The 26,545-nt window shown below is 41.7% G+C and overlaps 1 long non-coding RNA gene across 3 annotated transcripts; it reads right to left on the bottom strand.

Moving 5' to 3' along the window:
- Positions 1-1,822: 1,822 nt before the first annotated feature.
- Positions 1,823-21,838, bottom strand: LOC140635844 (uncharacterized). Of its 3 annotated transcripts, XR_012033165.1 has the most exons (5): positions 21,247-21,838; positions 17,511-17,598; positions 12,079-12,152; positions 8,143-8,347; positions 1,823-2,113 (listed from the first exon to the last, which is right to left on the bottom strand). It is a non-coding gene; the product is annotated as an uncharacterized lncRNA (long non-coding RNA). The 3 variants fall into 3 exon arrangements; XR_012033164.1 differs by lacking the exon at positions 21,247-21,838 and having other exon boundaries at positions 17,511-17,775; XR_012033163.1 differs by lacking the exons at positions 12,079-12,152; positions 21,247-21,838 and having other exon boundaries at positions 17,511-17,775.
- Positions 21,839-26,545: the final 4,707 nt, after the last annotated feature.

Here is a 26,545-nt window from a genome sequence, read left to right as displayed (position 1 = left end):
ACTTTGAAATTCAAAAAGAAAAAATAATGTAAGTTTTTGAAGGACATGTGTTGCTGTAGGTGATCCTGTTAATTAAAAGTGATTGCCTGCTAGGAAATCATACTTTAAAAAGTTTCATGAATTTATTAGAACCCTGAAGGTATCTTTGTATGCACAGAGCTTTACATGCCATTTATGCAATTTTGTTTCAGATCTGCTTCAAGTCTTGCTGACACTCCCAGAGCAGGGAACAGCACTGTTAGCGTGTGTATGTGTTTTGGCTAATTGAATTATGTGAAAATACATACTAATGAAGCTGTTAACAGAGGTGTTTGCTGAGTAGACTCTCCCTCTAATTTCTTCTAAATTAGGAGCATTTTTTTTTTTTTTTTTTGCAGCAGCAGCAGATTAACGTTTTAGGAAAGGCTGCCTTCTTATAGAAAAAAATAGCACATTGTCGAATACCGTGTTCTTTTTTTTTTTTTTTTTTTGCATGCTAAAGAGCCCTCTGCACACCTGATGTGCACATTGTACGGGAGAAAACCTAAAAGGCATCTCTAATTTCAAAAATGAGCTACTCTGCAAAGACCCATGATGTGTAATTATCCAATAAAATTAATGAGCAAATTATTAATCTTGTCTTAAAACATGTCGGTGGCCCCCCCTTCACCATCACCACCGCCACCTACACACACTCCCCTCCTCCCCGCCTTAGCACACTTTTGCAGAATGATCGCGTCTCGTTCGGTTCGGTTTTTAACGAGGATTATTATTCAACGGTCCTCTTCGGATCATTTTGCCGCACGTCTGTTGGGGAAATAGTACCTCGTAACGTTTGTTGCCGCGATTCTGCGATGCCGCGATGCTGCTGTTGGAGAAACGCGCCGCGGCAGCGCGGTGCAGGCGGGCGGGTCCCCGCGCCGCTCGGGCTGCGGTCGGGCCGCAGGTCGCCGACCCGGGATGCGGAGCCCGGACGGGCCACGGACGCCGGAAAGCGCCTGGCTTGCCCCGGGGTCGCCTCGCCCGCCCGCCTTGCACCGGGGCCGGGGAGACGGGGGCGCGGCTGCATCTGCAGGCTCTCCCCGCACGGAAGGCTGCGCGGCCGCCGCGGAGGACCGGGGTCCGGGAGGAGAGGGGGGAAACCGTGGGAAAACGTGGACTCGGCGCGCAAGGCTCCGCGTGCGTGTCTGGGACACACCGCCCCCCCCCCCCCCCCGCTCCCACCGCTGAGCGAGAAACGCAATCCGAGGCTGAGCTCGCGGAGCGCTGCGGGGTGGGGGGGGGATAGTTTGGGGGACAATCAGCCACAGACAGGGACTAGTGGGGGGCGGGGGATGACCTATAAATGTTAACCTTATATGCGTGTACATCACACACAGCAGCTATGTGTGTGTCACTTGTGGGACCCAAGAGAGCTTGAGTCTTTGTTACGAAAAGCTTGGTGTCTTGGCCGAAATGGTGGGGATTCCCGTAAGACCCTGAGATCCTGCACAGAAAAGTTGCTTTTTTCAGTTTTGGGGCTAGAGCTGCCCATCCCAGAAAGTGTCACCAGGCCTCTCTCACTGCATCTTTCACCTCGGGGCGGGGGCGGGGTAGTGGGGGGTGGAGGGGTGGGAAGCATCTTCAACTGTTCCTTCCCCATTTCCAGGGTCCCTGAGAATTCCCTGCCAGGCTGAGTCAGCGCATCCCCTGGGTTTCACATCAGTGCCATGCCATTGATACTTCAGTAGATCCTTAGAGACGCTCTCTCACCTGCCTCCCTGCCTGTGGCCCCCTCATAAATCTCGGTCCTCTTGGTTTTAAAGTCTTGTTTTTATCTATTTTGTAAGAGATCAGTTCAAAGTCACTTTTCTGCTGCTTTATTCATGGGTTCTTGTTCATGGCAGTAACCCTCAGTTGGCATTGGTTTCCAAATCTGTAAAATGGGCAAAACAACAACAACAAAAACAAAATCAAAAACCTCTTGCTGAGATGATCAAAGCCTTGCGGGAAAGGCCTTGCCTCTTTAAAGTGAGCTGACGGCAGTAGAGCCAAACGCTGATGTGTCGGGACATTATCTGGTCTTCACCCCTCTTCTTTAGATCTTAACATAGACCTTCACGACAAGTTGTCAGACGGTTGTCACAGCCATCTCCTGAAAGACAAGCAGCTGATTGTCAGCCTGGAAAGCAGGTCAGGCCCTGGCAGGGGAGTGGCCTCTGGGATGGAGAGAAGCTTGCAGGTGTTTATGGGGGGGGGGGGGGGGAGGTCAGGGGCTTAGGGTGCTCCTGGAAGCAACACCCAGGATCAGGAAGGGAAAGGAGCAGATAAGCAGAGGGAGAAGGGGAGCTGTGTTGCTATCACAGTGTGGTCCTCAACTAGTCCCACTTAGAGCCAGGGTGACACTTCCTAGCTGCTTACATTGGAATGAGGAAGCCATACGTTTATTCTCCTTATGTGAGCAGTCACCGAACTAAGACCTTCCAGGGGAAGGGTTTTCTTCAGCAGAGATAATTACCTGGAAGCAGCTGGGGTCTGTCAGCTGGGGGGAGGGGCATGAGCCCCCCCACCCACCCAAAAGCAGATCTGGCTGTGCCTATCACAATGCCCACCACCCTGACCATTTGCTTGGGTTGTTTACTTCTGGAATATGCTTAGTACATTGCCCTGCTGGCAAAATGTGCTGATTTTCTGTAGGGCCTTCAGAAATGACCTAGAAGTTAGAACATCCAAGCTCTAGAAATGTTCTGCATTTGTCTGAATTAGCAAAGCATCTTTAACAGACTGGGTGATAGGTCCCTAGTAAAAAGTTCTCTCTCGTTCGCTCTCTGTCTCTCTCTCTAGCTCCCTGCAGTGTTATTTGGGGATTACCCTAAGACCTGTCTCTTAAACCATCCTATCCTATCCCAGCACACAGACTTCACCCTTTGGACCACCGATGCTGGAATTCAGACTTTACACCCATGGCCTATAGCCATGTCTCACTTCTAATCACTCATCCACCTACTTCAGGCTCCTGGACTCCAACCCAAATCGGAGCCCCAGGCCCCTTATGTAGCCATTAGGGGAAGTCAGGCACTGCTAATCTGCCATGTTACCTCACTCAAACTGTCACTCAACAGCTTTCTTCAACTATCAAACAAGAGGGTCTGTTTTTTCCATATGAACTCAAAATTGCTGGGTTTAATAATCAAACCAAGAAATGAGAATATATGTTTTGTGTCTGTGTGTGTGTGTGTGTTTATGTATGTGTTCAAATAGACATGTATTTGCTGGGTGCATGGATGGATGGATGGATATGTGTGTCCCACAGCTTGGATGAATTCTACAACATCGGCCATGTTCACCTTCCTCCACCACCATGTTTCGTTTGTGTATCTTTGGGGAATACAATCATTATCATGCAATTGCTAGTTGAACATTTTACCAAGGATTTTTGATAAATACAGCAGATGAAGCTGAATTCTTAGTACTCTAACTGGAACATAGTAGTTTCTCTGATAGATGTCATTAACCTACTAGCTTACCACCTAAACACCCAAGACCCAACTTTTCATTCATTCATCCATCCATTCATTCCATAAACATTGAATGCCTACTATTGTGCCGGACTCTGACTGAAGCACTGGAGATGGGGACATGACCAGTCATAGTCCTTGCCCCAAATAGCAATCAGATGCCTTAATGTAATTTAAACATGACCACAAAAAAGATGAATTTAGGCTGTATCTAGACTATCTTATTTTATGTGTATGTTTTAATGGTCTATCTTTTCAAAACTGCTCAATTTTTCTTATGAGAAGTTTTTGTAAATGTACATCAGAAAAGAAAGTTTTCCTCACATGCTCCCAAACATAATAACCAGTCAGCTACTTCAGACCATATGGAAAACCAATTTTGTTCTCTTAATTCACTTTCTAATCCATGTTATGGGTTTGATACGTAATGAAAGTCTTTAGCTGATAGTTTCCTTGCATTGCATTTTTAATTTTCAAGGTGTTCCCATATCTACTCACAAATTCACGCCTCACAAAAGCCGTGGTAGGTAAACTAGACAGTATTAAACCCATTACACTAAAAAGGAACCCAAAACATGAAGAAAGTTGGGTGTTTGTCTAAGATCACCCAGCAAATCAGTTAAAATACAAAAACAAAAACAAAATTAAATCTAGTACCCAGATCTCTTTCCACTACAAATTTTATATATTTAGTTTGGCACAGTAAATGAATTTTTATGACCTCAAGTTACGCATGCTACTTCCACCTCCCCCATCCCCTGCCCAACAACATAACAGCAAATCTCTCAGTTTTGTCTGTAGCCTGTGTGATTAGTAGATAAAATGACTAGTGACATGTATCAATTTATATGAATCACTGATTAAAGAGGACTGCTATGAATCCAGGGTCTCAATTTGTCAAGCCCCAGGATACAATTCAAGCTCTCTGTAATCTGGCCTACTTGCCACTTGTTACTAATTGCCTGAAATTCTGAAATTATTTTATATTTTAAGGAGTATTTTTAAATTCTCTTGGGTATCTGGAAACATTCTATCTTAGGCAGCAGATAAGTATTTGTCTTTCAGTACCATCTCTTCTTGGCTTCAGCACTCAACGACAGCACCATTATTTTACAACCTCAACAGAAGACATTTTTAGCCAGCAAACAAGAAACAGGAAGCCTGATTTTCAGCAGTCAGACCAGGCCACTTCTCTACAACCCACAGAACTTTCCCTTGTCCCTCGCTCTGGTACATGCTGAACTCTGACTCCCCCGGCAAATGCCTCAGACACCAGAAGAGCAGTAGAAATAGCCCACAGGCTCATGGTAGACAAAGAAGGTGGGGACCTGGTCCTGTATCCTCCTAGCCCTCACACTCACCTCCTCTAGAAAGCTCTCTCTGATAAATTACATTCCTTCACCTGAAACTACTCCAGCCCTGCGACGCCTGGGTGGCTCAGTGGCTGAGCCTCTGCCTTCAATTCAGAACTTGCTGGAGTCCCACATCGGGCTCTCTGCATGGAGCCTGCTTCTCCCTCTGCCTATGTCTCTGCCTCTCTCTGTGTGTCTCTCATGAATAAATAATCTTTAAAAAAAAAAAAAAAACTACTCTAGCCTTTCCACTGAAAGTGACCACAAAAAGCCGATAGTACATACATACTACATCTTTCATTTTGCATTCACCAATGTGGAATGAAAAAAAAAAAGGCAATAAAACTATAGTTGCAGATTTATTGGTATCAAATAACTCACAAAATAATCCTAAAGAAAAGGGTATTTGATACCTTTGATATAATTTTGTCTTTGTAAAAAAAAAAATTTGTCTTTGTAAATTCAAATGCAAATGGTGTATAGATACATACCTTTGCAGGTACATTTACTCACATGGAAAAATGCTAGAAGGATAACTGATAAAATATAACATTAATTATTTCTTAGTGTTAGAATAATGAGTATTTTCTAAGTATTCTGCACTGAACATTATCTTTGATACTAAGAAAAAACATTACTTAGAAAAATAAGTATAATAAAAAAATCTATGCCCCCCAAAAAATTAAAATAAAAAAATAAAAATCTATCATATTCATGTGTCTATGCCTTTTTTTAAAAGATCAGAATTGGTTGCACAATCATGTGAATGTAGTTAACGCTATGGCACATTGGTTTTGTTGTGTTTAAGATTTTATTTATTTATTTGAGAGCGAGAGAGAACACAAACAGGGTGGGGAGGGCAGAAGAGGGAAGGGGGAGAAGAAGGCTCCCCACTGAGAGGTAGCCAGACATGGGGCTCCATCCCAGGACCCCTAGATCATGACCTCAGATGCTTAACCAACTGAACCACCCAGGCATTCCCCCCTCCACTTTTTTTTAGAGAGTAAATAGAATATGTGCAAAACACTTTTTTTATGAATAAAGTCTGTAAGCTTTAGAAAAAATTAAAAAGACCAGAAAGAATTACATTAAAATGTTACACGGTCGCTTTTCTTGTTCTGAGAGGTGGCTTGCAGTTAAGTTATTTCAATCTTCATTATTTTGTGGATTTTCTACATGGGCAGAGGATAATTAATATATTACCCTTATAATAAAAACAATTAATTCCATGATTTCAAAAACACGAAATAAAAATAGTGGCGGTGTATATCAATTTGTCCTTTTTGACATGTTGTTTTATATTTATTTGCACGTGGTTTCATGTGCAAATTTTATTTCCTCAAGGGGACTGCAGATTTCCGGGAGGTCTTCTAGTTGTTTTGCTGTCTTTAGAGTATTTTATACATGTTAAAATGTGCGCGTTCATGAACGACACTCTCATCCACCCACATAAAGGGGAGAGAAGCCGGTTCCGACCAAATCTTGACTACTGCCATCACATTTCTCCTGCAAACAAATGTAAATATCTCATCATAAGACTGCGTGAAACATTTGAAATCTGGTCAAAAACAAGCCAGACACGTGAGCCACTTTTATTGTTATCATTGTGCTCGTTATGGGTCTGAAAGCTCATCTGTGTTCATTGTGAGCGGGGTTCCCATCCTTTGTCTCCAGGCACCGGCTACACACGGGGCTGGCATCCTCGCTATGGGAAGAACAAAGCAATTTATCGTTATTGGCAAGTTGGCCAATTTCATCATTAATCGATCATTCCCTTTCTTCGGTGGGGTCCTGAGGCTTTCCCCTAGGGAGCAGAGGGAGAGAGCCGGATTTGCTCGGTCGGGCATGGCAACAACAGACTGTGAAGGAAATTTTCAAGGTATTCCATCAATAAAGGAAGGTCACTTGCCTTTGCAGCAGCATGCATTTCAAACCAAAGGAAAATCAGGCTGAGGATTTCCATCAGTTTTGGCTTTGCAAGGAAGTTTTTGTTACTTACGCCCTTACTGGGCTGCAGATGCTTCTTCTGGAGGAATGCACTGTCATTTTCGTACTACGGGAAAGGGGACTAGAGGAATCCTGAGTGCCCTGTCCCCTTGGCCACTTGGCCCTCGCAGCAGACTCAGTCCTCAGCTGTCACTTCCAGGGAGGCAGCAGGTTGGAGAAGGAAGCAACCTGGCCCTCCTGGTCTGGCACGCCAAGGACCTTGTTGAGATACAGACAATCTCTTTGCTCCTTTTCATGGCTGCAAGCCCCAAGCTCTGGGAAGTATCGATAGGGGACCACAATAGACAAGAAGTTGAGGCCTGCAGGGTGACAGGACTTTGAACCTCAGTTGTGCTTAAATTGACAAATCACCCAGGTGAAACTTTTAACTAAAGATGGAGGGGAGAAATGAGATTTTGATCCATTTTGGACACATATTGCCTCTCCGGAGGAAAGATTCTTCTGAACAGTCACATTCGCCTATCACTCATCCTTCCAGACAATGGACCCATGGAGGGAGACACCACATGGCCGATCATCATGTGCTGCATCAGAGAAGCGGGTGGCTGGTCTCCTTGTGCGTGTGGCCAGATCACTACCTTACTTTGTATCCTTTTTCTAATAAATGACAATAGTACATTAGATATAGTGGTGTTTTCTAGTCCTTCCTATATAAGGCTTAAGACATAGAGGGAAAAATGTGTTCATGGTTCTTTCAACTCCTTCCCCTAAAAAAAACAAAACTACAACAAAAATCACAGTTTCATTCCCTGTATCATTTTTAATTCTTTATGTCATCTACTCAAACTGATTTTCAGTATCTTAATGGTAGGAATCAGGTATCGTGTCCATAATTTGCCTCCCCCATAGTGCCTAAGCCAGCATTCTGCACTCCTAACACAATGGATGCTTACAAAATTAATGAAAACTATCATGTGCATAACAGATTTTAATCTTCACAGCACTTTTCCATCTGGGCACATCTTACTGTGTTCTGCTGAGCTCAGGGCAGGAAATTGAAGCCCTAAGAGGTTGACTTGTCCTGTATCATAAAGTATGACAGAGTTGGGACCAGAACTCAGGTCCTACTTCTACTCTGATTTTGAGTCTCCCACTATGAAAATACAGAAGTGGCGAGAAGGTAGTGCTGGGGCTGATTGAACTAAGAAGTTATTTCTGGACTTGGAACAGCAGTTGGTTCTGAAAATTTTCAAAACTCCTTGTCAAAATCAAAAATAGGGAAAGAAAGATGTATTCATGTATTTGAAATGACATATCTGAATCATTGATTCGAGAGAGTTCAGACTTTCTGAATATAATACCCATACCTCATTTGGGGATGCCAAATGGAGAGGTAGGCAACCCAGACGTCCTCGTAGATGTTTTGAAGACAGTGAAAGGAACATGTCGAAATAGATGATACCATTTATACATCACACTTGACTCCAAGTAGTTCTTGCATGAATTTCCCAAGTTAATTAATGTCACAGAGAATCGATGAGTTTTCTTCTTTACCAATCCCGTGAGGAACATCTGAAGAACAGAATAAGCACCCTTATCATAAAATAATATAAATAGATTCAATGAAACATTTAATTAAAATGTTATGTTCTAATTTCCTGATAGAATGGAGTTCCACAAGGGAAGTGACCAAAACCCTCTTCCTGACCAAACCCTAGAGGGACATCTGTGAGTCCTCTTCTTGACTAGGGCCTCAGTCTTGGTCTACCAAGATTTGAACGAACACTAGCATAGTTTCTAACAGTTGAACCCCACATTCCTAAGATGACCCCAGTCCCCCTTCAAGTGCCTGCCTGAGAAAAGTCAAGACTGCCAAAAGAATTTGCTATTTGCTCCAGCCAACACCTGCAAATAGGGCCCCGCCTCATAGTCACTGTGGGGGAGTAGGGACCTAATAGCATAGACACCAGTTTCACATGGACCAACTTCCCTGCCTGCTTTCTGGAACCTTTCTCTTCCCTGACTATATCGAGCCCCCCTCCTCACCTTCCCTCCTCCTTTCCCCTTCTCTCTTTAAAATACCTGATCACCTCTGCACAGATCAAAGCTGAGTTCAGTTCACGCTGGACTCTTTTCTCTATTGCAATAGTTCTTACTGATTAAATTCTGCCCTTCCCACTCTAACTAGTGTCCAGCTTTGCTTATTTTTGATGAAAGGGACTCGTCTGCCTTGCTACCCCTGTATTTCTAGGACTTGCGCAATGTTTGTTCACAGCGTCTACTCAATGGCTATTTGTTCAAAGAATGAATGAACACATACAGTATTCACTGTGAACTCATTGAGAACTCCATCCACAAAACCCATTCACCTCATGTACAAATCTACAACCCCTGACATTTTACTCTTCTCCTGTGTGGAATTGAGGGTGCGTTACTTTGGATTTCCACTTCTCAGCACTCCCAGAATGCCACAGCACAGGTTGACTTTTGCCCATGACCTGACCCTCTGATATACCTTGACTGGCCTACCAGTTCTTTCCTTCCTCAGAATACATGCTTTTATAAGATATCCACCTTATCCCAAGCGTGGCCTCTGAGAGTTTGCGGAGAGAATAAATTTATCAGCATTAAAACTCACTCAGGGTTGTGGGTTCCAAATCTGAAGCTGAACTTGAGCTTCTCTTGGTTCAGGTTGCAAAGAGCATTGGCAAAAATATGACCTCCTCGTTCAAGAATAAAGGCCCCAGGGGTGTCTTAGCTATCAAGTTGCTCTTACAAAAGAAGATTCTGATGAGTCCAGTGTAAAAGAATCAGAGTCTGAAGGATTTAATTTCTCTTAAAATATTTGATGGTTTCATGGTGAAGGTGGCATTTATTTAACAATATGTATGTGGAGTCTCACTCATCTCAAAATGTTGAAAAAGATGAGGATATTTTTCTAATACCACAATGTTCTCAGTCCTTTCTTCCTTTTCCTCTTTAAACAGGGTCCGAAAATTTGTACTACATATTCTCAGGCTAACTTCTGCACCACCTGCATACCACCTAGATAATCCTAGATAAGATTAATTCAGGACATAGCAATGAAGCAGAACTTAAGATCAAATCTCATTACTATAAAACAACAAAAGCAGCAACAAGAAAAAAATAAAATTTTAAATTGCCTAAACCCATCAGCTATGTGGTAATTGGATCTTGTTAGAACTTGGAATATATATACTTTCTTTTTAATACTATTTGTTGAAAAAGATTTTGCCTATAGCTATAAATATTTCTTATTACCGTCTCAGAAACTTCCAGAGGGCTCTGGCCTTTCTGGCCAAATATGGGATTCTTCTGGGTTCAGAACTATCATTTACCTTTACACTTTTACTGCCTGGAATGTTTCAGGGAAATGTTATGAGGCTCCATGAGCTCTCTGGGCTCCAGCGTATCACCCTATTTCCAACAATTAAAAAATAGACAACTATTAAAAGTTTACTGTATGTTTAAGATTGAGTTAAGAAATAGAGAAACGGTCTTCACCCACAAGAAGTTTATAATCTGGTATTTGAGATAAGAACTACACAGATGACAGAATTTGTACACAAGACTGTAATAATAATTATGTCAATAGCTAATATTTATCATGTATTCACTAGTGAAAGGGATTGTTCTAAATGCTTTACATGTATTCTATCATTATATTCTTACAACTGTCTTATAAGACAGGTGCTACTATCATCCCCATCACACAAGAGAATACTTCAATAGGATATGGTAAAGGCTTTGCCCAAAATCGCACAGCTGGATAATGATAGCACTATGATTGGAAGCCAAGGCAGGCAGTTCCAGAGCCACCCCTCTTCCTGCCACCACCTTCAAACACTTACATGCTCACATAAAAGTTAAAACATGTACGCGTGCATAGAGAATTATCTACGTGATCATTACAAACACAGAGCAGAGCCTGCCAATTCAGTCGAAATAGAAACATTACTTCAATATCGGCCATGCATCTTAATCTGTATTTCATTCAAACATATATACTAGGCACTTCTTATATGCAAGCGAAAAGGAGTTAAAGCATAGTCTGCCTACAGTGGGGAGAAGACAAGACTGAAAATGCTCTCATAGTGAAAGGAAAGAGAACATCAGGCACTGCTGGGGACATAGAAAAGTTTTCATAAAAGGTAGGCTAATTGAGCTGAGACAGAATTTCTCAGAGATGGAAATTTGGGAGAGTAGGACAGCATTATTTGTGTATATCTATAATCTAAAGGAAGTGATCTCCATAACACAATTTTGTTATTATTATTATTCTTTATCTTATTTTCCAGCATGCGATCTCAATTGCTGACTATGCCTGATCCAGACTTCATTCACCAAACTGTAAAAAGCTGTTGGTCAGGACAAAAAAGGACGAAAGACTTGCACCAAAACCAACAAATTGTCAGGTGTGGACAAAGTCAGGGCAGCAGCCTCCACGAAATAAGCATTAGGTTCATATTGCACAGCTTCTCTATTCAGGTCCTCTGTTCCAGCCTCCTAGGCTCCTCTCCTTCTGCTGGTTGGAATGTTCTCTTTACTTGAGGAGTTTCTGAAATCTCACTCTTTTCAAATAATCTTACCTAATAAAAGAATATTGGCAAGTTATTCTTTGCCTCTCCCTCTCTAACCATGAAACATTCAAAACAACCTGTCAGGTCATCCAATTTTTTAAACTATTCCCCTCACCATCATCATTCTTTCCTGAGGACTGATTTTTTTTTTATTAATTCAACTACAACTGACTACCATCAGTGTTCTACAGCATGGCATAAATTAAAGTTCAGATATATGCACATACCAGAGACTTTGTTTGAAAAAACAAAGATTACTCCAAATGCATTACTGAGGATAAACAATGCCCAACAGTGCTAGTAGGAGAAAAAAAAATAGGAAAGAAAGAACATAACACAACAAAATATAACAATATCACAACAATGGAGAGGTCTTCTAAAGGATAAATGCAAAAAATAGTCATAATAATAGATTTTAATAAAAGTCAAAAATAAACAAGCCAGGTGAACTCATCTAAGACTTGAAAAGCCAGGGCTCATATTATTCTCAATCGTAATTCCTTAAAATGAACCACCGTATTTATGTTTTAGTTCTTAGGTTATCTTTTTCCTCTGCCCTCCTTTTCAAATACACACATCCCTCCTGAGATGTCCTCCTTTCACCCTCATTACTCCTCCACCTAGCTCTGACTTCTCACTTTTCTAGCTGCTGCCACCCTCGGTATTTGGCTTCCACCACTATGCATCTCTCTTCTGTGTTACCTGGATCCTTTATGCTGAAAACCTCTTCCTGCTTTGATGGGGCGCAGGTCAACTTGTGTAATAAAAGAGGAAGGCTGATGGAAACATAATGAAAGCAAAAGAGGTTATTGAAAAGGTTCTTTCACTAAGTAGATACATCCCCAAAACATACACAGAGAAGATAAATAAGTGTGTGGCTCTGGAAGAGGAAATGAAACAAATATGGAGATTGTAGGACATCAAAGGGAACCTCACTATCATGTCGAGATGGGAAGGCCGGGCATGAATGACTTCAGTATCAGAAGAAAGGGGAAATTTATCATGAATTCCTCTCAAATCAGAATCTTATACTTCTGGACACCTGATGTATAACAAGGACATTTGAATTTCAGCAATGCATGATTAAATGTACCTGGCTTATCCCATACTGTTTTAGCACATGAAGACCATATTGGAGTCAACATGTGTTGAGCTGTGCCAGGTGCTCTGCTAGGCCTGGATTACTGGGAAAAGTAAATAGACAATAACCAGTGGAAGCAAAACCATGTCAGAATATATTCTGATTTTCTGATGTCTCTAATAAGAAATCACTCAATAAAATGCAGGGCAATCTCTTAGCAAGTAAATTATCTAGCAGCAAGTTTTAAAGAAGGGATTTTGCCCACCTTTAACTAAAGAAGGAAAAATGGGACAATACACATGAGCATTGTATGTGCATTGTCCCCCATACACAATGAACAGCAGAAATAATGAAAAGCAGAAAAAGAAAATTAATGGTCACAGGTAAGGAACATAATTAGCAACTTTTATACCAATAATGCTGATAACTGTCATGAAAAGAGATTGAAGCAATCTAAAGATGAAAGTATGACAATCTTCCTCTGAAGCATACAAGGAAAGCAAAGGTTATGTAAGCCCCATTCAAGGTAGTAGCAAGGATATTTTATTTGCACTTAGGAGTTTTGCTTTCTTTCTTTGCTCTGTGACACTGTAGTTTACAGAAAAAAAAATGCTGACATTAATTACAAAAGCTATATTTACTAAAAATAAATAGATAAATTGGGAGAGGTTGATAAAAAAAAAACCCTGATTATTTAGTAAAGAATTCTATTTTCGTAGAACAAATACAAATAAATACTGTAAGTCATGTTAACTTCTGAGTCACTAAATTATTCATGCTAAAAGCAAGCTTAAGACCTAAACAGTAATACAAATGACCAACAGACACAGGAAAAGATGCTTGACATTACTAATCATCAGGGGAATGCAAACCAAAACCACAATGAGATATTGCATTACACCTGTCAGAATACCTAAAATCAAAAAGACAAGAAACAACGAATGTTGGCGAGGATGTGGAGAAAAGGAACCCTCAGGCACTGTTGGTGGGAACGTAAATTGTTTCAGCCACTGTGGGAAACAGTATGGTGTTTTTTCAAAAACTCAGAACTGAAATACCACGTAATCCAAAAATTCCACTATTGGATATTTACCAAAAGAAAACAAAGACACTGATTCGAAAGGATATATGACCCTAATATTATTTTTAATAGCCAAGATATAGAAGCAATTTAAGAGCCCATCAATAGATGAATGAATAGGAAAATTAATGGAGTATGAGATAGCCATAAAAAAGATGAGATCGTGCCATTTGTGACAACATGGATGGACCTAGCTGGTATTACGCTAAGTGAAATAACTCAGAAAGAGAAATACAAATACCATATGATTTCACTCATATGTGGAATCTTAAAAAAAAAAAAAAAAAGAATAAACAAACAAAAAGCAGACTCAGACTTATAAACACAGAGAACAAAGCCAGGAGGGGAAAGTGCAGGGGCAATGTGCAAAGTAGGTAGGGAGAGGGGAAGGTACAGGCTTTCACTTAGTAGCTACATAGGTTTTGAGCACAGTATAATGTTTAAACTTGTCCAATCACTATGCTGCACACCTGAAACTAATCTCACATGTGTCAACCACACTCAAAAAAAAAAAAAAAATCAGTCATTAAAAAAAAAGACTTAAGAGATCCCTGGGTGGCTCAGCGGTTAGCATCTGCCTTTGACCCAGGGTGTGGTCCTGGCATCCTGGGATCGAGTCCCACATCGGGCTCCCTACATGGAGCCTGCTTCTCCCTCTGCTTGTGTCTCTGTCTCTCTCTCTCTCTCTCTGTCTCTCAAGAATAAATAAAATCTTAAAAAAAAAAACAACAACAACAACTAAGCAGCAATAACCATTGAATGTATGATGATAACAACTGAGAGAGAAGGCAATGACAGCGACAAGCTAACCCATTCCTTTGGGACTAACCTTTGGCTCTTCTATCATTTTTTAATATTTATTTATTTATTTATTTATTTATTTATTTATTTATTTATTTTTAGAGAGAGAGAGCATGTACAAGAGTGGGGGTATGGAGCAGGGAGAGAGGGAAAGAGAGAATGCCAGGCAGACTCCATGCCCAGTGCAGAGCCTGACGCAGTGTTCAATCTCACAATCCCGGGTTCATGAGCTAAAATCAAGAGCCAGACACTCAACCCACGGAGACACCCAGACACCACTCCCTCTTCTACCATTTTGTTGACAGAACTCTTAACTGATTTATCCAATTAATAAACTCTCTTATCACATCACATTGGGAGGCAACAGTATTTCATGAAATAGCCTGGGTTTTGAATCAGGGATCTGGATTCTAATCAGCGATCTGATATTTGCTTACCCAATAACCCTGAGAAATTTATATAACCTCACTGAGGTCCATTTCCCCATCTGCAAAATAAAGGGTAAGAAGACTTACCTTGCAGAATTTATCTCAGGCTGAAATTAGATGACTATTTAAAACATAGCACTTAGCACAAGGTGTATAGTAAATACTAGTTATTTTTTTCTTTCAATGTCTTGTATTCCCAACATGATAAAGTCAAAGTTCCATTACAGGGAATTCAAGATTCTTCCAAATGCAGTGCTGGCGTCTTAGACCTGAGTAATACTTTGCAATATAAGCTGATGTTTTTCCTGCATTCTCTTTAATACTTTGGACCTTTCTTAACCACCCTGCTAGTCTAGTAATTCTTGATGCTGACTATAGTTAGAACCTACTGGGGAGGAGCTTGTTAAACAACACCAGTATTCCTGCCCGAACCCAGATCAATTAAATCAGAACCTCAGGAAGTGGACCTACTGCTTTGTATTAGTCATTAAGTCCTCACTGTGATGGTAATGTGCTGCTGTGGCTGAGAACACTGAAATCGACATTTCTAGATCCCTTACTTCAGGAAAGGGATTACAAGGTAGAAACAGGGAAGAAAGGAAACTATTATTGGCTTTTGAGTTTCAAATGCCTAGCCTTCAAAAGAAAAAAAAAAATCCACAGAACCTAAGGAAAAAAAAAAAGAAAGAAAGAAAGAAAGAAAGAAAGAAAGAAAGAAAGAGAAAAAATATGACTAAGAGCAAAGATTCTCCACCACCACTACCAACTCCACATCCCACACCTTCAAGTTTACAAAAGCTAGCCCTGGTGCAGAAAATCGTAGGAAAAGGAGGTAATGAGACCAAGGAAGCTTGGAGTCCCTGAGAAAGGAGGCCTGTACTCTGATCTTCCTGGAAAAGGGCAAACAGATGCCTCCTCAATAAGGTGGTGTGACCCAAGAGTGTAAGATCCCATCCCTCATTTCCTAACAGAGAGCCCAGATGGGCAGCTAATGTTCAGAGAAGTGGATGTGGGGTGACTAACCAAAGCAGACCCTAGACAGCTTGATAAAGCAGATGATCTGGAGGTTGATTCCTGCCCCCTGGGGGGCAGCACCATAGTCTTCTGAACACAGCTTGGTGACAGCCCTGGAGAGCTAATGACAGAGGGTCAGATAGGATAATGGTCACCTCCCTGGAATCCAGCTTGGAGAACTGATAACTAGGGTCCTGATGCCCCACCCCGCGGCACCACCATCTATATCTTCATAAGGCCCCTGGCATTTAGGGAAGGTGAGGAGATTCAGCGCAAATTGAGGAGGATTAAGTTTCCTTCACATGGCAAAATGAGAGTTTCTACAAATAAGTGGATGAATAGAAGGATCAGTAAAGTCACATACCTCTTGCCCCTGAGCATGTGGCTGAAATTTCCACCCTCCTAATTACTTTGCTTCGTGTATGTATTTGTGTCACAGACCACGTCTGTTCCATGTCTGTGTCATGCTCCAGTTGCTCTAAAAAGATCACTCTCGCCTCCGTTCCTCTCTTGCTCACTCTTCAGTTCCTCTGTTCATTGTGCCTCTTCTGTCTGGCAAAGCGCTCGGAGTTTCCTCCCTAGTGCCTTCTCTGACATTCCTTGGAAAAACTCATGATCCCTCCTCCACATTGCCCTCACAGGACTCTCCCACTGCCCTAGAGGCCCGTAAATTCAGTTCATGTAAGCATATACATAGGTAGACATCTCCTTAGGATGGTATAGATGGCCACCAAAACCTGTGCATGTGGTAGCTAGAAGTTTGTCTCCTTCACCAAACTGTAAGCCATGGCCAGGGTCATGTCACGCTTGGCCTTATATTCTAATATCTTGCACATAAAAAGTGTTCATAGTTTGCTAAATGAATGAATGAAATCATTACTTAATATGACGAATACATATGCAAGCCACTGTGTCATTTCAAAACAATGGAAAATTTTCCAGAGCGTCGCTTTTTAAAAAGATTGCTCATAATATCGCTGAAAGTATCTAAGATCATTCTCCTCATTGGCATCTTCCCTTATAAGCACATCCGCAATTGTAAGCCGCATCTACTTTAATCAGAATGAATGGACTAGCTGGATAATCAACCCCAAGAAAATCATTTCCATCTTGCCTTTTTAGGCCAGATGGAAGTTATCTATATGCCACTATGTAATGCTACTACCTTCAATAAATCAGTAGGAAATCAATTGAGCAACTAAATCTAACTGTGAGATTTCAGAGTGGCAAATGCCTAGTTTGCACCCAATAACAAACAAATTTGCTCCAAGAAATAGCCATACAGTGGCCACATGCCCTCAAAATTCAGTTGGATTACTAAAATATTTGTAATGCCCTTTCTTATATTTTAATTTCAAGAAATTAACCCATCATAAATATGACCACCATGCATACAAAAGCAAGCTACACACTAAATGATGTAAATAAAATGCAAACAGAACATCAAACAAGCTTCATAGGAAAAAATGTCTGTTTCAGAAGTCAAGAGTGGGCGGGTTTATAGGCATACGAGCTGAAGGATTTACTCTTTTTAAGAGAATACTATGAAAATGACTTGATTGAATCATCCAACTTTCAAAGGAAGGTATCTTTGAGATATTCCACATAATTGCATGTTTGTTATAATGGAGACGCAATCATAAGCTCCAAGCCCCAACTGCCAAGAGTGACTTCTTTCATCCCCAGCTGGCCCTGAACTGTACCCTGTCCTTCAGGATGAAGATCTCACCTCTCTGATTCATCCTGGTCATCCCTCTGGCCTGGGAAGTGTCAGTTCTAATGAGCAGGAGGAGAAGGACTGGGATTCTTCAATGAGCCTGGAAGAATGGAGGGACGCCTGTTAAATGCCATTCACAGCTCTAAATAGCCATTCAGATTAGTGGCCGTGGTTCCTAAAGGACGGGTCCCACACTGATGTGTGTGCAGACCCCTTTCAAGGTCAGTGATCCATGCAACTCAAGTGGTAATGGGATCCGACCCTTAGTGTCGGAACCTGCACCTGTTAGGCTTGGAACAATGGGGCATTCTGAAGTCAGCCACTGCAACTTGCTCTTTTCCAGACCAGTGAAAAGAATATCTCATTTCTCTTCGAACTTGGTGACCAACACACAAAATACTTTGGGGCTATTTGCAAAACAGCACACAAGCTGTGCAAATGATGTTATTACAGATGTAACACCACAGACCTGCTAGCCCCACATTTTGAGAATAATGCACATTAATCATGTCTTCCTTCCATTTCAGTGGACTGTAAATTAAACTCACATGAATGACTCTGAAGAGGAGCACGAATGCATATATGTATACATGCGGTAGGGGGTGTTAAATATATGTGAAGAGCGCATTGACTCATAATTTGAAGCACTGGGTCCCAGGCTCATTTCTCTCAATTAACTGTGTGACATTGGTAAGTCAAGTTTTTATGCTTCCCCATGAAATGGAAAGAGTATCAACATCAGAGCCTATCTTCCCTCTGCTTTGGGTTCAGTGCCAGCATCTATTAAAGTTTTGGATTAAATAATTTCTAAGCTTTCTCTAGTTCTAAAATTCTATTATTGTATTTAGTTCTCTGCTTCAAATTATTCAATATAATCTTAAGAGATCAAGCCACACACTCCCTACCATTCAGCAGAATTGTACCAATAGAGTTCACCATTGATTAAGATGTATATCAAGTAGTCACCTGAATTGGTGTTTTCTAATTTCTTTAAAATGAGCGTTGTTTATTTGTGTCGGTTTTATTTGGCTTAAGAAGCCACCACTTTCAACCAGCTCAAGGTAAAAAGGCAGAACAATGTCACAAAATTAATATTGAGGGATGAAGATTCAGAGTTAGTATTAGTTCATAGTCATGCTCCAGCAGAGACTAATTTAATTGATCCCTGAGATCCCATTTCCCTTTTCTCCTGGTCATATGGCTGGACTACATTTCCCAGCCTCTCTTGCACTTGGGCTTGGCCATGTGACTTAGTTTTGACCAATAAAATGTGATGGGAATACTGTGTGCCATTTCTAGTTGTGGTTCATAAAATCCTTACACAATCTTCCACTCTCTTCATCTGCCAGTTTAACAGAGAGAATTTCCAAGGACTTCAAAGAGGTGTGGCCACAGGATGGAAGGTTCCCCTGTCCCTGAGTCAAAGCTTTGAGGAGAGCTACCCAGGAAAGCTGCCTGACAAGGAGCATCCATGTTCAATGGTGTTTAGAGAAAAATGTTTGTTAAGCCTCTTAAATGTGGGTGTTATTATTACCAGAGTTAAATAACCCCGATTAATGCTGTTATGTGGGAAATGACTTTGATGCAATGATAGCCTGCTAACATACTACCAGGCAAACAACCTCAGAGGTCAGAGAACAAAAAGGTTCACAAAGTAAGTTAAGATGTTCCCATCATATGGGGTTTATTGAATTAATTTAAAACACCCAGGGAGTAGCAAGGAGAAAAGAGAGAGGGTAAATTAACACACTTAGGATGGCCATCCTGTTTACTAAATCCTGGTGTACATGAAGTTCATAAGTCTGGTGTTTCTCACTGCTTCGGAAGCTTCCATGTCGTGATGTGGTTAGGAGGCCCAGAGTCGGAGTTCAAGCAACATAGAGCCCCAAGGATATCCCTGGACCCTCTCCTGAGCTCACAGACTGCCCTAAGAATCCTCTTCTCCCTGTTTCTCTGGAACCTCTCACCAAAGAAAACCATAGGAAGCATGTAGGCCCAACCCCTGCCACCCAAAAAAATGGGAGATGAAAGGAGCAAAAGGAATATGAAGGCCCCTAAGTCATTTCAAACATTCCTCTCATTTCTCCCAGTCCTGAAGAAAATGTCAGAGGATGTGCCAGGCAGTCCTTTTGTCAATAGCTAACGTGACACCAAATAACAAGGAGGCAGCCCCTTCCTGTCATGAATTATGAAGTATTATCGTCTTCCTCATTAGTTAGCATTGTGAAACCCTCCAGAAAATCTTCTGTCTTCTGCAGCTGCTTTCCTTAAGACAAATCAAAGTATAATAAACGGTGTTTGGCATATTGAGAGGACAATGGTGATTGCCAAAAAACACCCTCTCTAAATTATTCTATGTTAACCTCATTTATAATCCTCTATTAAGATAAAGATGGGCAACTTATAAGAAATTACTCACCCTGCTGTCAGAGGGTGCTCAAGAACCGAAACTTACAACTCTAGGGTAGCTTTCTTTAAGAAAAACTGTATTTGTAAAAGATCTCATTTTTGCAAATTTCACAAAAATATGTGACCATGTGAACACACTGCTAGGCTCCTTCTCAGGACCTTGAAAGCAGCCTTTAAAACGAGAGGCCCCAAAGCTTAAGCTTAATTCATTCACGGTAAATCCACCTCTGACTGAGTGTATTCTCAAGTTGCAGATTTATTCTAGAAGTATGTGGAGTCTATCTATTCAAAGGAAGCCTAAGAGAAAGTGCCAGGAAGAGATAGAGTCTGGAAATTTAAAAACTGAGTCTCCACACTTCCAAGCAATTAAAATCACAGCTGAAAAATGGATGTTTCAATAACATTCCATTCACAGCCATTCTTTATTTCTCAGAAATCACCAAATAACCAGATGATATTTGAAATGCCTTAAGCAAAACACTTGTGGGGGGTGGAGAGTTGACAACTAATCCCCAACTACTAGGAAACAGCTTTTGTGTTCTGCTTTATAACACTGTCTGAAGTAACACTTGTAAACACACACACACACACACACACACACACACACACACACGTTCATTATGCCTCATAAATGAGCCTGAGAAGAAAATATCAGGCTGCAAAAGGTATCCACGTTTCTCAGCAAAACTTCCTTCCAGGCTTGCCTTCCCTCACCCTGGGGTCTACTCACAGATGGCGGGGCTATGGGAAGGAGGCCAGGCTCAAGTGGACCAGGTCATTTTCCTGGTGCTTTGTCCCTGGCTTTTATTTTCTGGGAATCCCACAGAGTCAGCACAATTGGGATAAGCTGAGCTCATGTGAGGACAAAGACAGACTTAGGCCGGTCAGCCCAAGGGCTCTCACGTTTCCTTCACACGCTCATGATGAGGATGGTAGAGAAAGCCCGAGATAAACACTAGACAGAGACCCTTGGATGCCAGCGCCCGTTGTTGTTTTTTTTATTTTTGTTTTGTTTTTTTCCTTTTAAGCTTATCTCAATTCTTCCCACCTAAAAGCAAACATCACAGAAGAACACACCACCTTCTCCAGAAGGATCAGGTGGAAACCGCAGCGCTTCGTCAAGAGATGCTTTGGGCTTCCTGTGGGCAAAACTTCGGCGCCTGTGGAAACATCTGGAGCGCTGACTGAACTCGGTCTGGAACCAGATGTCAGCCATCACCGAGACCTGCCCTCCGCCACCCTCCTTCACCGCCAGCCACGGCTGTTTACCTGATCCCTGCGAGAAACCTGTCCCCCAGCCCTGACGAGGCCCAGACCCCGCTGACTGTGTGGAGCTCACCGAGGGGTGACGCGAACAATGACGGCTCTGTCAGGCGGAGGCCTGGCACTGGGGCTGCACTGCACGACTGTCTCTTTTATCCCAAAGGGCAGTCTAAAAACGACGGCGTTCTACTCTCCTGGCAGAGCATCAGTCCTCCACGAAGGGATCTGCTGTCAGGACGACTCAGCAACTTCAAAGGCCCGAGGGTTCCTGCCACGGAGTGTAGCCTCGTCCATGTGAACTCCGGGTCGCGCCGGGGTGGCAGGCCTACTTGTTCAGCTCCTCGCGGGCTGCCAGGCCCTGACAGAGGAAAGCGAGGCCCCGCTTTAGAGCCAGGAGAACACAATTGCCTCCTTATCCATTTTTAAACAGCCTCTTCCCTTGCAAATCTCTGCTAATAAGTGCAGCTTATCTTTATTTACCAGGTAGCTCCTTTCTCTGCTGAGATACCAGCAGGCCCGATGAAGGGAAGCAGAGAGAAAAGCATTTTCTACAAAATGACAAGGAGACAGCAGTTTTCTATCTAAAAATACACAGATGTCCTTCTCCTTAGTGGAGGCTGACATGTTATAGATAGTTAGGGGACAGCTTTGAACAAATTCTTGAGAGAACTCCGGGTGGCCGGTAATAATGGGAGTTCCATTTAACAGTTCTGGGTTCTTTTCATCCTTCCACCAGATGAGCTAAGCACCATAATGCCAAAGAAACTTTAAAGCCAACTGATCTAGCCCTTGTCTCTGAGCAGAGTTACATTTCACCATTCAAAATTCGCACAGTAAGGGAGCTTAATAGAACATTTGCATCTTGTTTTGTTTTGGTTTGGTCTTTTTTCCTTCCTCATAAGCCAGGAATGAAAGCCCTTGTTCTGAGTTCAGGTAGCAGGAATTCTTTTTTACTGAAGCACACTTCATGACTTTCAGGCCACTTTCATGCTAAAAATGCTACTTCCCTACTTAGGTGTTACTATGCACTACAACAGCAACTCGGTCGTATTTGATTTTAGGGAACTTTAGAATACCCTGGAACATACCACTGCTGTGCATAAATACCTGCTAAAAGATATAGGCAAAAGATGGGACTCTCAATCACTAAATCTGTCCATTTGTATAATTATATAGACCAAGTAAGAGAAGCTTTGGCCCTGTAAAAACCAATAGACCTTTATCTCCATTTCATGGAGAGCTCTAAGGAAGCACATTCCCAAAATGAGTGTGGTAGGTGAAATAAATGCCCTCCTCTAGTGAGGAGTATTGCAAATTTCCCAAGCAAAAATGCTTCCCGTTTCTAGAAAACCGAGTTCTATTCTGCATGGATTGCCTACAAAAGACTTTAAAGATCAGAGATGGCCCCAGGATCCTACTGAACTATGGAAATATATATTAATCATTTTTTTAAATCCCTAACCCTAAGCACAGGGACTGGTGGTGTTGATGATGATGATGATGATGATGATGATTACAATGACGATGTTAACAGCAACTACAATTTATTCAGTACTTAAAATGTGTGAGGGACTTTGCTATATCCTCCATGTGTGTTTATTTATTCCTCACACCAACCTATGGGGCAGGTACTATTAAAAACTTTCTTCTATAAACAAAGAAACTCAGTAAGAAACTGAGAGTGTTTGCTAAGTAACTGCCCCAAATCACACCTCTGCTAAGTTGTAAGGATCTGATTCCAACCCAGGTCTTTTTGATTCCAGAACCTGGAAATTGAATTTCTATAATAACATAGGCTGATGCATCATAGACGCTTAATAAATTTATGTTGAGCAAAACTGAACAGATGTAATGGAATTTGGTGGGATGCTTCTCTCCCTACTTCGAACTCTCTTCCGACTTACAGAGGCATCATTTGTTACAGACCACTGTGATTATCATTACGATAGTCTTAGTACTCCAAACCAGACTACAAGTTCACAAGGACAAGGTAATATATTTTTCATAGTAATAATACTGCACTGTGCTCCAGGTTTTACTTACATTATCCTTAAGATAATTCTGAAAGGAATATATTAACTCATTTTTCAGATGAGAAAACAAATGCAGATACATGAAGAAAGGCTACAAAGGGAGTAGTAGGAGATGCAAATACCTTCCATCTACCTCCAAAGCCAGTGCAGTTTTAACTCTGACCCATGGCCAACTTTTTCATCTTTGTATCCTTAAGATGGCATAAAATACAACATCTGTAGTGAGCATGAACCATAGGGTCACCATAAGAATTACTTTTATTTGTCCACCTTGCTATGCTAAGACTAGACTACTTACATTATTCAGATCTTGAAATGCATCATGATCCAGGAAATTTGGGTATTCTTATCTTGGTTACTCTTCATTCATAACTCTGTCCCCTTGCTAATCTCATGAAAATCATGGAACTTTCACTGATAAAGGGAAGAGGAGAGATGTCACACTCTTGGTCTGGTCTGGTTCTCTGTGTGATCTCATTTGCTTGGGTAGACAACAGAAAATCTCACATAAACAGACTCTGACCTTGAATCCACCCAGGGAGGACTGGGTGGATTCAAGGTCAGAGTCTGTTTATGTGAGAGGGCCAGACACAGAAGGAAACCCTCCATTTTCTCTGTCCCATCTACTCCACATCCCAGGGCTGGCACTACATCACAGTGTCTGCTGACTGGGCTGACAGTGTCCTGTGTAGCCTCCACGTCTATGTTGTCCTGAGGGGAAACAGGCCAATTTCTCCAGTAGCCTCAACTTCCAATAGAGTCTCTCTAAGTCCTAACACTGCCATGGGGCTCTTCCACTTCTAAGGTTAGGACACCTCTCTAGAATCCACTAATCATCTACCTATCCAGTCCCATCTCCCTACAAGCTGAAGGTAGGGTGTCTGGCACAAAAGAAGGGTGCTCTTTGAACTTAGACTATAAAGATATAACATTTTTATTCTCACCTCGGGGCCTTCTCCTTGAGGTGATGACCATCTAGTAACCAGGGGTGTGGGAAAGATTTACCTTTCCTTGGTACTTGGTAACTTTTTATGAAAGAAGATAATAATGAAGCTAAAAACAAGAAAGACCCAAAAGAGGGATATATTCCTAGGCCAGTCAGTCCATTCATGTCTGAAATCCCCAAAAGAGATATACCTGAAGAAGGATTTAAGGTAAGTTCTCCAGGGACTTCCATGAAATGCATTTAAATAACAAACCCCATTTAAATCAGCCCCTACAAACAATTGATATTACTTGCTTGTATGTCCAATTGGCTTTCCATTTAGTTGTAAGCAAGAAGTCAAGGACCATGGCTTCCTTGTGCTCCCAGCACCATGTGTGGCCCGTAGTAGGTACTCAATAAGCATTTGTTGAATGCATATTACAAACTCACTAGAGCTAAGTGAAATAAGTCAGTCGGAGAAAGACAAATACAATATGATCTCACCTATATGTGGAATTTAAGAGACAAAACAAAGAAAAAAGTAGACAAACCGAAAATCAGACTCTTAACTCTAGAGATGGTGACTAGAGGAGAAGTAGGTGGGATCATATGTGAAATAGATGAAGGGGATGAAGGAGGGCACTTGTTGTGATGAGCACTGGGTGTTGTATGGAAGTATTGAATCACTATGTTATACATCTGAAACCAATGTAAGTCTGTATGTTAACTATAGTAGAAATACAAAATTAAAAGATTAAATTTTTAAAAATTTTAATGGAAAACAAAAAGTCATTAGAAAAACTCATTTGTTCTGCAGGATACATGGAGAATACCAGAACAGGGACCCTCACGTGGACCCCTGGCTCTCAGTAGAGCTAGAATCTGTATCTAATAAAAAGTAACAGGGCTGTCCTGGTCGGACTCTTTGGCCTCTTGACAATTGCAAATAAATCTGGGGAATAACTATTTTGACATCTAGACCCAAATTACTAGTCATGCGAACACACATGAGACTGACCATCCATGACGGGACAGCAGAAATGAGGAACTTGGCATCAGCTATGAGAATACACTTCACTGACTTGGACGGAGCATGGAAGCCAGAAGACCTACTTCAGAGGCCGACCTTTCTTCCTCATCCCACGAGGCTAACCAAAGTTAGCCTTCAGCATACAGCCCCATCCAAACGGGCTGAGGGTGTGTCTTGCTCCTCTCTGTTGTTCCCTTTACTCTTCTCATGCACATTTTTGGCATTCCAGTCCTCACCTCTATCTAGTCCCAGGCCTACCATTCCATTTCATTAGGGGCAAGTCTCTCAGTTCCTCATCTACAGAATGGGCACAATTCATGCTCTACCTGACTCAGGATTCCTGTGGGGAATCAGATGAGATTATTCATTCTTTCCACAGACATTAAATAGTTAAATAACATCTTTGTGAGAAAGACTGTAGCAGACACAGGGAAACTGGCTGTTTCCCTCAGGGACCCAGGCAATGTACAAAGCAACACAGGTAAATATATATATATATATTCATTCCAAGATAAAAGTTATTAGTTCAAGAGAGGCTCAGATACTGTGCTGTGGGAGCCCAGAGGGAAGATGGCTTATTCTAGAAGGAGATATTAAGAAAGGTTCCAGAGGGGCACCTGAATGGCTCAGTTGGTTGAGCACACAACTCTTGGTTTTGGCTCAGGTGGTGATCTCACGAAATCAAGCCCCCTGTCAGGCTCCATGCTCAGCAGGGTGTCTCCTCAAGATTAGCTCCCTTTGCCCCTCCCACTCATTCTCTCTTTCTCTCTAAAAAGCCGTATGGAAACAAAATTATTCCAAAAACACTGGGTAGAGGTTATAAATAATCACTAATTTATGGAATGCTCTATGTTTCAAAGTAATGCTTAACTCAGAGGCAGATTTCAAACAAATAATTGACAAAGTTTTTCAAGTGTTGAGATGCTAGCTACTATAGAGTTTACCTGTGACAACTTACATCACCTGAGCCAAAACCTCACGTGGCAAGGTCTAGTATTGTCCACCTGTTACAAATGAGGAAACTGGGGCAGCAAAATGTTGAGTTTCCTGCCTAACGTCACACACCCAACAAATCATAGAGCCAGGGTTAATTTTTTTTTTTAGAGCCAGGATTTAAACTCAAGTGGTCAGAATCAAAGACTGCCTCTCAGACAAAGGAACACAAATGATAAAAAGTGACTTCGCAGCTAATTCCATCCTTTCGGAACTGTGATCTTTTTTTGAGAGAAATAAATGTTGGATCCCCGCGCAGTTCAGCACGACCTATCTGGGAAATTATATTTCAGACCAAGAAGGTACAGGAATAAAACCTACCTGGCAGGTCTAAATCGGAGGTAAATCCAGGGTAATTTGCGCTAACGCCAGTAGATGGCAGAAAGCGACAAGA

This window comes from Canis lupus, chromosome 6 (genome assembly GCF_048164855.1).
Source record: "Canis lupus baileyi chromosome 6, mCanLup2.hap1, whole genome shotgun sequence".
NCBI classification, from domain to species: domain Eukaryota; kingdom Metazoa; phylum Chordata; class Mammalia; order Carnivora; family Canidae; genus Canis; species Canis lupus.
This window is presented reverse-complemented; position numbering and strand designations above follow the sequence as displayed.